This window comes from Ostrinia furnacalis, unplaced genomic scaffold, assembly GCF_004193835.3.
Source record: "Ostrinia furnacalis isolate ACB-3 unplaced genomic scaffold, ASM419383v2 OfSCF0117, whole genome shotgun sequence".
In the NCBI taxonomy this organism is placed as follows: Eukaryota; Metazoa; Arthropoda; class Insecta; order Lepidoptera; family Crambidae; genus Ostrinia; species Ostrinia furnacalis.
The window spans coordinates 89,656-102,048 of NW_021130356.1; the positions used below are offsets into that span (position 1 = coordinate 89,656).

At 39.8% G+C, this 12,393-nt stretch overlaps 1 protein-coding gene across 16 annotated transcripts in view; it reads right to left on the reverse strand.

Annotated features, from left to right (window-relative positions):
- The window catches only part of slo (calcium-activated potassium channel slo), a 113,371-nt gene that overhangs the window by 77,623 nt on the left and 23,355 nt on the right, over window positions 1-12,393 (reverse strand). The window lies entirely within an intron of this gene.

Here is a 12,393-nt window from a genome sequence, read left to right on the forward strand (position 1 = left end):
GAGAGCTCTTAGCTGCTCATTAAATGTTCGATTCATTATTAAATTGGACACTCAATAAGACACTTCTGCCACTGGCACTCGGGACACTCGCTAACGAACTGATTTAAATCGAGTTAAATCGGCAAACAACTCGCAAAAACAAACTGGATAATTGATGTTAATAGGTACAGGTAGATAAGTTTTTTAAGTGAAAGGCCAAATTGGAAACTATAAAATAGAAAAATTCTTCACAGAAGTCTTGTGACATCTTTTTTCTTGTAAAATTTCCCTCCAGGTATAAGTAACAGCAAATTCTACCTGTCATATAGGATTCGATTGGAGGATTGTAATACCAATTCATATATACGAAATTGCAAAAACGAATACGACAGTTCTCTAGTGGCTTGGCTTCAAACTAGTGATTTCCAGCCATTTTTTATTTTTCGGAATATTGCCTTTGCCTTGCGTTCCCAAGAGAGCAGCAGTGACAAACTGCAATCGAACTGCGGTCAAAAGGCTGGTAACCAATATTTCTTTCATAGCCGTGATATTTTCCGTTGGAAACTGATATAGGCCTTTAAAAATTCCGTGGAGGTTTCAAGGAATTCGGTTACATAGTTGATTGCTTTAATTAAAAATTCCGCAGTGTCATCGCGAAACACATAGCGCCATTATTGGCATATTTTTATTTGAGTAAATTTTTGAAATAGGTACTTGTAGTTCCCACGTACACATACCAGTTGTATAAGTATAATAGGTATCTCTATAAGGTTTTAGGTCCTATCAACTATATTAATGAACTATCCAATGTTATTTTGAAGTTAAGAATGGCAAGTCTTAATTTTCGCACAACCACAACAGACAACAGCTGTCGCAAGCTACATACTGTGTAATTTTATGTAGGCAGTTGTAATAAGAGCGATCTTGAAACAAAATGTGTTTATAGTCTGTGTTAAAATGTCCTAAAGTTTCAGATTCCTGTCCTTCTGTATCAACAGACTACTAAGGGAAGGGCCGTCGCCCACACGGCGACTTTTTGGCGTTTCGTAAACGCGCGACAGCATCGCTACTAACGCGCGTTAGTCGCATTTGCAACGCACTACAGAAGTAACGATAATGCATTACTAACGCGACTGCATTGCTTCAAAAAGTCGCCGTGGGCGAGGGCCCTAATAGTTCTCACCATTCCGCCGATCGCGTATGTATTTTCAGGTAACGTGCCAACCATTTCTCCAATCAATACAGGAATTCCACTATATATCACCCGATTTGGTCAAACGGCCCCAAATCAGAGGTCTAAACAAAAGGCCGTGGTGTAACCCGCCGAGGGGCTATTAAACATTCCGAAGCGAACCTGGGTAGGGCTGCCCATGCATCCAGATTTTCCAGATCGGTGTCGGGATTTTCAGCCTTTTTCCCGGTCACTGTCCGACACGTACACACGGCCACACTGTTAATTATCCATTTCCGTTTTTGCTCTTGCTCTCATCAAATGGTGATTCTTTGCGATAGAACGAGACGACATGACAGGCAATGGATAGTAATTTAACACTGTTGCCGATGGTACATTTCGTCCCGCAGTTTGAAATAAATTATGTAGATTTCTGCATCTTTACTGTACCTACTTAAACAATTGAATGCTTATTTTCGTTGTTCGTTTCAACCAACCGAAGGATTTCCCCGAGGATTTCTATAACGACCGGTTTTGCGCTGTCCGCATCCTTCACCAAATCGTTGGTCCATCGAGTTCAGGTTTTTTCTGGAATTTCTAAATTGCCTTGGTAACCCTAGCCAGGGGCCTTTATTTTGGTGCCAAATTGTTTTACCGATACGCACAGGGTTAGGTCCGGTGACGGTCGGCCGCTCTCAAATAAAATATTTGCGGCATTTTTGGACAGCATTGGTTATTGGCCATTGAGGCATGGGACGACTGTAAAGCATTTTGGTTAGGTAAAGAAGTTTTTTTAGTGTCATTCTATTATTAAAATGTATTTTTTTTTAATATTTCAGAAGTTATTGAAAAATTAGGGCCGGTTTCACCACTTGGAGCTAAGTCCAGCCGTCCAAAACTTTCTAAGGTAAGTATAAACACACACGTTTTGGATTGATCTGGCAAATAAAGTTACCGGTAAACAACAACCTTTCTGTGTATCAGTCGATGAATTTCCCTAAAACAACAAAAAATGTCGTATTCTTTATGCCACCTTATTTGTATTTAGTTTTTATATGTATCATTTCTACCGCCACCGCCACCGCGAGCGGACGTGCGCAGAGAGAACGGAGCGGTATAAATATTAAAAAGTGTAGTTAGTACGCTAAATAAAGATGTGTACTAAGTGCAATGGATGTGATTCCGTGATTTACGATATATCCTATATGGAGTGTTCACGGGAAAACTGCAAGAAACTGTATCATTTAAAGTGCCTTGCAATTACGGAAAAAGCATTTGAAGCTTTTACTCAAGAATATCAAGATAATTGGCTGTGCCCAGAATGTGTGAGAAATATACCAAAGTGTGGAAATTCCGACACCCCGGTTCGTGGACAGGCAGCAACAGCAATGAATAAAACGTTTACTCCCAGCGGCTTTGTTAACACTCAGCGGGGAGGACGGAGCCGTGAAAACGACTTACAAACCAAGGACGACGAGAAGAAAATACTGGAGGAGATAAGAGAGTTTCGTTTAGAAATGAGGATGAAGTTAGAGGAGCAAACAGAAGAATATGAAAGTCTCAAAAAGAGGTTTATAGCTACCGAAACTGAGTTACAAAAACTACGAAACATGTTGACGGTAGTCCAAGAAAAGGCTAATAAGGTAGATGATTTAGAAACTACCGTCCATGAACTAAGAATCGTAAATGAACGCTTAGAGACACACTTAAGAATCGAAAAGGAGGAGGTAAAACCAAAAAGATCATCAGAACCAGAGTCATTTGCTAATGTGACAAAACGCAGTCAAAGGCAGGCGAAACAGAACCATAATAACAGCGCTGCCACTGTTACGATTACGTCGTCTCAGTGTGTGGCCACAAAACCGGAGACCTTACTTAATGTCGAACAGCAAGCGGAAAATAATAATAACGAACAGATAGATAAACAGGATAGTGAGGAAAGAGAAAGGAACGTAAAATGGACAACAGTTACTAGAAAAAGTAGGTACCCAAGTAGTCAAGTAAGAAGAGGAGATAACGTTGCTACTTTGGAAATTCAAGGTACCGAGAGGAAAAAATTCTTACATATCTGGAGGCTTAAGAAGGAAACTACGACAGAAAATGTGGAAAAACATGTGAGGAACATAATAAGTGGTCAAGATATGGCTATAAAGGTGGATAAAATAAAGCATAAAACCGAAAGAGATTACTCGTCCTTTATTATAGGAGTCCCAGAGAGTCAATATGATTTATTATGTCAACCAGAAAAATGGCCACGTAATATGGAATTCTGCGAATGGGTGTGGTTTCGTAAGACAACCAATAAATCCAGTAGCTCATAACACATCTAATGTCGAGATTTATTATCAAAATGTGAGGGGACTTCGTACCAAATTAGACGACTTCTTCGAGGGGGTGTTACTATCGGAAGCAGATTTGTTTGCCATCACGGAAACTGGATGCAATGACTCAATTAAAGATGCCGAACTAGTACCCCCCGGATACACTATAATACGATGTGATCGCGCGGACGGTCGGAAGCAAGGAGGCGCGTGTTTAGTGGCCACACCGCGTTTTGAACTTAGACGGGCGGCGATACCCGGTGACGTCATCTTGGACGATCAGGTGTTCGAACTAGAGGTGGGCGCCACGCCGGCGCGCCGCCGCCGCCGCGAATTTTTTCACGCCGCCGCCGCCGACGACCAGCTGTCGGCGCGCCGATACTGATATTGTACCAACTATTTGCAATTTATTTCACTCCTATACTGTACTTTCTGGATTCGTGTTTCGAACGCAGAAGAACTAACTATAATATTTATTCCTTAATGCCATATAAATTGGTACACAAGGCGAACTTAGTGCCGTTTATATACTAATAAATTGATTGAAGAACTTAATACTAACTATATTAACAATTAATCCAGTACATTATTCAAGTTGCTGCTTGGTGTAGTAAATAATTGATCGCGAGAGGTGCCGCTCCCTCTTGCTGTCAAGAAAATATCGCCGCCTTCGTCTGGCAGACAACCTACACTATTGGACTATACTTTAAGAGAATCACTCACACAGAGATTGGGAAATATGTCTCGGAATGCAAATGGGAACCACAAACTCTGGAAGGCAACAAAGTACATCCCTCAAAGTGTTATCTGCCTATTAGGTTCGGTAATACATGAGTGCGAACTGACAAGAAAAATCTCAGACCTTTGCTACATGACAAGCCGGTTTATTTAAACCAAACGACACGGATAATCCAAAAAATCCAGAATTGAATTAAAAAAATAAGAACAAGTATTGATCCGAGACTTGCAGCTATGCCTGCCTTTGATTCCTACTGATAATGATGATTCTTTCGACCGATTTCGGTCATGGTGACCACTTCGACTTAGCTGTCTTGGCGGCGCTGGTGCGCCAGAAGATAGCTTATATAGCCGATCTTCGCGGCAAACTACTCGCACATTGAAAGTATCAGAGCACGCCGCCAACATAATTGTAGTGACTGGCGTCAGATGGACGAGATTTGCATCATCGCGTTTCGCGTCGAGTTCAGGTGTGCGCTGCCATTCTAGGCGCTATGCTCCCAAACCTTCCCATTGTGATTTGAGAGGACCCATTTTGCATCTTTTCATATGCTGCTTCTGGACATCTTTGTACAGTCGCGGAATGAAAAGGTTCGTCACCTTAGTGTCGGTTTTCGCTTGCACTAGGTACTGTAAGAGTCAAACCTGCCAACATAACAGTGCAATAAACAGTGCTGCTAACATATAAATAAATATGACGTTTGCTAACGAATAAGGTTTTGCTTGTTTATTTTTCTATCCCATCAATGCAATGCAATGATGACATTGACCAATTGACAATAGTTTTTTTTTATTTAAAAGAAATAATAATGGCAGGTTGAACCAACAAGAAGGTTTTAGTTTATCAATCATAATAATCTTCTTGCCAAGATAAATCGTCAAACAACTTTGATCTGAATAATTTTGAACTTTACTGACGAACAGTTAAAGATTATTTTTTCTAACTCGAGATTATTCTGTAACATAGTTTCAAAGGGTAATATGTGCTCGCGATTCGTTGAAGGAATCAATTTGAAAACTGACGAACCTTTTCATTCCGTGACTGTACATATCTGAGGAGTTGACCGCCATGTTTCCGCTTACCCTCCACAAGTTAAAAGTAGAAGATTGATTCCTACTACGCTAAGAGAGGATGAAAGAACACCTTAGAACAAAAGACTTTAGAATGCCCTTAGAAAGACGCAGGAGAATCAAAGTGACTGACATAGCCAGCAGAATCGCTAAAATCGCTTAAGGTGGGCGGGGCACATAGCTCGTAGTCGTAGAGCTGATGGCGACTGGGGCAGGAAAGTTCTTGAGTGGCAACCACGGGCCGGAAGACGTAGCGTAGGCAGGCCTCCCACTAGATGGACCGACGATTTGGTGAAGGTCGCGGGAGGTAACTGGATGCGAGCGGTGCAGGACCAGTCTTTGGGGGAGGCCTTTGTCCACTTTGTCCAGCAGTGGAGGTCTTTTGGCTGAAACGAATGAACGAACGCTAAGAGAGTTGGCTAAGCTAAAGAAATAGCCAAAATGGACCCTCGTAAAGCACCTTCATTTGATCTGATCACCATGCAGTCCATGGTCTTGACAATGACACACTGAATGAGATCCTCGCAAGTCTCTTAACTTTGGAAATGATCCATAAGCCTGGCAAGTCGCCTTACGAAATCTTCTTCTATCGCTCAATTAATCTGACATTAATTTGTATCGTTAAAATTATGGGAAAGGATCATTCTCGCTCATTTATTCCCTGGCCTAAGTATGACCCATGTAATATAGTATACCCGACCATAATTTTTGGCAGAAACCATACCAACCATAATCAGCACAATGTTTGAAAAAGAAAGAACCCTGTACGGCTGCTTTCGCCGCGGCTTCAGCTGGGTTTAGCATAAAGGACTACTCTTTGAAATTAAAAAGTACCTTCCAGCACACTTCTACTACCTTATCTCAGTGACAGATAGTTTTAAATCAAACTCCGTGACAAAATATTCTCTTTTTAGCTGCAGAGCTGGAGTACCCCAGGTCTCTGTACTTGGTCCGGTGCTCTACCATATTAACTAGTAAAGCAGCCCAGATACCAGAAAGCTGCGGTTTCCCTCAAATGTAACTGAGATCTTAAAGTGACTAGACTGTTGCAAAGTCAGCTAAATGCCAATAATGCTTGGCTGACCACATGGCACATGTAAGCAAGCCCCGAAGTCTCACTATAATATTATCATTTAAGACGTCGTCAACTTATACTCCGGCCAATCTAGACCTCGACACATTACTGCAATCAACCTGCATTAAAAACCTGGACCCTAGGATGACATGGGAANCGGCGACCATTTTATTTCGATTCAAATTTATTCCTAACGCTCGATTTATTGTGGGCAAAAAAAGGAGTCCGCTGCCCGCTCCCTCGCCGCTGCCCGCTCGTTGCCCGCTCCGGCGCCGCTGCCGCGCCGCTGTTTTCGAGAACCAGTCTATTTGATTTTACGCATAAGATCCTGCAGCTCCCGCGCCGCCGCCGCTCCCGCCCCGCTGCCCACTAAACTCGAGGCTGAGGCCTAGAGTTACCTCAAAATGGATTCAGGATGGATGAATGCTGCAGAGTTTTTGAATTATTAGAGTATACTCTGCTCATAAGGTAACCCCGCAAAAAGAAGTCTGCTGGAATGAGATTAGCGCTTCTTAGAGGCAGTGAGACTTCACCACTGCTTAATTGGTTTGTTGCATTGAAAGGATGATTAATTTTTGAGAGCGCTATACTAGTAGGCTGAAAAGCTTTTTGATTTCAAAGCTGCAAGATTCGCAAGGTTATGACCGGAGCACTTGGTTTCATCAAGATGGGGCTACGTGTCACACTTCAACTGAGAGCATTTAGATAGTAAGAGACATGTTCCCACAAAAAAATAATTTCAGGCAGGGGTGACATCTCCTGGCCACTAGGAAGCCCTGATCTCACTCCAGAAAATTATTAATTGTGGTGTTACATTAATAATCCAACAACAACTGAACTGAACCATGCAGCAACTGAAGCTGAGCATTCGGCAAAAAATTGAAAATAGGTTTCGAGGTAATTCTGACGAACGCATTCCAAGATTTTGTGTATGTTGATCGAATGTTGTAAGCGTCAAGGAAATCTCCTGGGCGATGTAATTTAATAAAGGTAAATTTAAAAATAAATTGCATTAAATGTTCTTTAAATTGCAATAGTTAAAGTTCTATAAAAATGTAGGTACAGTTTTCGTTTCCTTGAATTTTCAAAAGTTAATTTTCTTCTGGGAAACCCTGTATTACCAAGCCTTGGTCTTTCTGTTTACCTTTAAGTAGTTCTTAGCTAATTATACTGGATATAGCACTTCGCATGGCTCTGTGCACACCGGTGACAAATTGTTCAGGTGAGAAGCTTTACTTGCTTAAAACGGGTTAAAAACTATGTACGATCTATTTTAAGTCAAGAAAAGCTTAATGCTTTATCTCTTTTGTGCATAGAGTCAGAACATATGAAAAAGATTTCATACGTCGATATAATTAATGATTTTGCAAATTTAAAATCTCGGAAGAAAATAATGTAAAACTTATTTGATCTCATTTTGTCTGTCACCATTAACTGGATTGTTAACATGTTATATTTTAATAGAAATTTCTGTTTGTATTGTTTTTAAACTGTTAAGTCCATTAAAAAATATTTACTGACCACACATTATTTTGTCTGTGTTCATATAGTGTAGGTATTTTAAGTCATGCCTTTGCCCACCTTAGGATTAGTACTAGAGATGAAACGGATAGTTGTTTGGCCGGATATCGGATATCCGGCCAGCTGCTAGGCCGGATAGCCGGATATCCGGCGGCCGGATAGTTAGCCCATTGTCTCGATGCATGTAGTGACGAGTTTAGCGCCGCACAGGTGCTTCGAATGCGATCAGTGGGTCTATTAGTAGACTAACTAGTCACACTTTTCGAAAATCGAATCAGCCCGAATAGAATATCAGATTTTGTCGCTTGTCTAGGGGGCAGATCAATTCGGGCGATTTCGGTTGCCATCGTGAGTGTGTGATTGAATAGCAAAAATAAAATTAGTTTACTTGCTGCGTAATCTGACTGAACTGCATCATGACATCAAACCATCAGTGAAAAATAGATTGCCTATTTTATTTGGCAATATTTCGACATAACAGATATTTACTATTTATGTATTCGTCTTTAGAGTGAATAGCCAAGAAAAAGAAATTAGTTTTTTTAAATGCTTAATTTAATATGGCTTTTTGTAACTTTTTGGACTTTAAATAAAAGCCTTCATTATTATAAGCCATTTTATTGATGTTTACCTCAAAGATTAATGTATTTCATTTTATTAATAGGAAATTGTCGTAGTTTTTTAATATCCGGTATCCGGCCGGATAGTAAATTAAGGCCGGATATCCGGCCTACCGGATAGTTACCGGATATCCGTTTCATCTCTAATTAGTACATACTGCAGTTTTTAGGTCAACATTAAACTCTTCAGTACATAGCGGGTTGCAATAATAATCTAGTAACTGACAGAAATATCATTAAGTTCACAATCATACTAATAACGGGATTAAACTAACGTATTGAATTTCAAAAGTCAGTAGGTAGGGGCGGCAAAAATTGAATGGCCTACTAGCGGCAAATTTGTAAATCCNTATTTAGGATCGGCTTTTTATTGGACGTATTTCATTGCAACGCGTGAGCATTATGTGAAATAAACGATATTTAAGGTCATTTTACAATGATGCAGATTTGTATTGTCTTCTCTATTTCAATACCCCACCAGAGGTGGAATTGTGTAAGTAAAGCAATCGTTATCATTTGACAGTTCATAACGTACGATTATTCTGTCAAACGCTTTGTTTAACTGACTTTATCGTACGTTATGAACTGTCAAATGATTACGATTGCTTTACACAATTCCACCTCAGATATGAGTCTCTCTCTTTCTTCACTATGATTTTTCTTTATCTCTATAGGCAAGAAACTCAGTTGTATGTAAGTTATAGACAGGAAATGAATCGTACGAACCCCTGCTGATAAAAAAGGGCGTTTAGCCCCCTGAAGTCTTAACTATAAGAATAAGAACAAAGAAAATAAGTTACATTAGGCGACCCCAGAAAAAAATACATTAAATTACTAATAAGAAGTAACTTGAAACTGGAACAAAAACACAGCCCGAGGCGAGAAGCTCGCGTGGGCGAATCCAATCCACATAGTACAACTTGCTCGTATGAATCTTTAATGAATCTGTTGATTTACTATGTTTTCAACGAAGTTACTATGTGATTATAAAGTTTTTTCCGTATTTTCTAAAGTTAGTTTAACGGTATTTTAATTTTTAAAGGTTTTCATATGACTGTTATTTACCACTCAAACAACTGCTCTTTTTTTCTATCATGACTTAGAAATCCCCAAATAAATACTTTATTTAATTTACAATAACACAGCGAACGACTTCTAGTTCTTTATATTCACCGCGTAGCAACATAAACCAAAACAATCTTACATTTTCAAAATATGGCCTTACTAAATTACCTAACATGTACGTTAGTAAGTAAAAGTAACCTATTATGCCATTCCAAAAAAACGGAATGTTAAGGCCAATCTAACTTTCAATGTTAAATAGCACATAAAATATTACCCAACTCGTGCGAGGATGTTTGCTTGCGAACTTTTAATACAAACCCGTAATTTAAAACACAGAACTACAAAGTTGTTTTTGAAAAAACTACAGTCAGATTGTTGAGAGGAGTGGTAGAATATTGAACACAATGATCACATAGGTCGGGAGATGTTTGTGGCGCGATGTGATCGATGGCAGGTGGGATCACGTGAGCACGCGACCGGCCGCGTCAGGCGCCCGCCGGCGACTGGGGCTGAAACTGAAGCCGCCCCGGCGTTTGCACGCGGCGGGTTGGGCGGATGAAAGCTCTGGGTAAAGCGGGATTTACACTGTTCGGATACTTTTGTTTTTAAGTTAGAGACAAAGCGGCCTCTTTACTGGTAGTTCGTACGAGGCTCTGGACAAAACAGGAGTTGCAATTGTGGGCGAGAGGTCGTATTGGCAGTTCGTAGCGTACCGAAAAATGACGTTGATAAAAGATTTCCGCCTAAAATTAAAAAAGTGAAAACAATTATACAATCTAAAATAATGACTACACTAGCAGTCACTAGCTCAAATTAAAAGAGATTTGTGTAAAGAGAGAATCTTGCAAATGGGAGGTTGATAGAGTGATAGCAGAACTGGTTTTGAATAAGATAATTAAATAACAAGATTTCTCCGCCGCCAGTCTTAATTAGAAGCGCGTCAGTTAAGTCTTATGAGATTTTGCGGATTTAATATTAGATTATCTGTAAATGGTTGTCAAAATGTGATTTGATGATGTGAAGTTAGTTTAAAACTCAGAGCAAGTTTGAACAAGTTTTCATTAGAAATAATGTTCTTTTTAGATTATTAATAGATAAAGGCAGAGGCGTGGAGTGCTCATAAGTAGTTAGGCGCTGTCTACCTGAAAAACATTGAGTTTGAAATATTTCAATATTCAGTGCCTAAAAATAAGACTAGTGCCTGTCGCTGGGTGAACAACAGATAAAAAGCTCCAAATGAAAGCTGTCTACACTAAATAAATAATAAATATGGTTTAGTGCTGTATCGTCCATAATTTAGGTGGGGCCTTTTGCCAAAGGGATTTATGAGCAGGCATTTATATTTATGAGATATTAGCGCCCTACTTGTGCTCCAGGCAGACTTACTACACTTAGCTATACCTAATTTAGCTCCTTTTAGGCTTTAAAACTCTTGTACAGAGAGACTATAAACATAAGAAGGAAAATTAAATTCTATCCAGAATAAAAATGAGGCTTTATCTTTCATTTATTCCGAACGGATGTTTATTAATGAAAATTATCATACAGAGTGTGTCAAATAATAAATAAAAGTTCATAGGAGCCTTGGGGACCAATATAATATTTGAAGACACCAATGAGTGTATCTATCTGGAACAAACTTTGGATGTGACGCTTTCAAGTTCCAAGCTTTCAGTAGCCAACGCAAAGCTAAATAAAGTTGCAGCACGTGAGGATAAGTTGTTGATGCAAGCAACTGCACTCAGGAGGATTTGATGAGTGCTACTGACAACGCCACTCTTGTGGCGGAGTTTTGGGCTGACACTGTGGAGGTTTGTTGTCGACACGATAAGAAGAAGAAGAAGTTGTTGATGCGAAAAGTAGACATTGGCTCCAATGTGTCTGTGTAACATATTTCCATACAATAATTAGCGAATCACTTAACATTTAGAATAAGCTTAGCTCCAAGCTCCAACAACCATTACACCAAGGAGGACTCTATAACAACCGTATTCACAAATGATGCTTGCTTATGTGAAGCATCAAATTTGAACAGCGTTAAATAGAGCTCTGTGATTGGTTCGTGTGTCACCCTGTGCGTCCACGCGCACTGTGAGACCTCATAGTAATGTTTGAGAATACGGGCGTACCTCGCTACACTAGTTCTCCGGAAATATCTCTCGCCTACGAAGCTCTGATTAATTTCGTCACGGGTCCAAACACTCCCCCGGGACTCCTCAACTTTCACTATCCGGGTTTTATTGGTGGTCAAGCTCTCTGGCTACACAGGACTTGCAGTGGGAATTAGAGGTGGGAATTGTCCCGCTTTTACGTTCGGGAATGTTTGACGAAGTGAAATTAATTTATTATTATTCTTGGTAACTAAGAGGAGTCGACTTTGGTAGAAGCAGGAATAAATTTCCACTATTGCCTGTTGCCTGCTCTCAGTACACTTGGACAAAGAAGCAATAGAAAGTTATGCAGATTCATTTTTTATAATAAGAGTAACTCTATATGAAATTGCAATACACGTTGAAAAAAATAAACTTACTGAACTACCTAAGATATTTTTTTTTTTATAAAAAGGCACGACACAGCCTGGCAGTATGAGTCCTCAAATAATGTTTGTTACTTCATTACACCAAGCTAAAAAACAGAGCGCACGTTTAAAATATAATAAATAGCCAAGTTTTGTTGCCCGAGAGCCATGGCGACAATCCCCGTGATCAATACAGACCATGGCTACAGTATCGATTTGCTATTTGCGTATAACGACGTGCAATTGTTTCCATTTATTATGTACTTCAAAGGATCCAATTGACGTCTTTTAAGTTATTCGTGTTGGAATTCTTT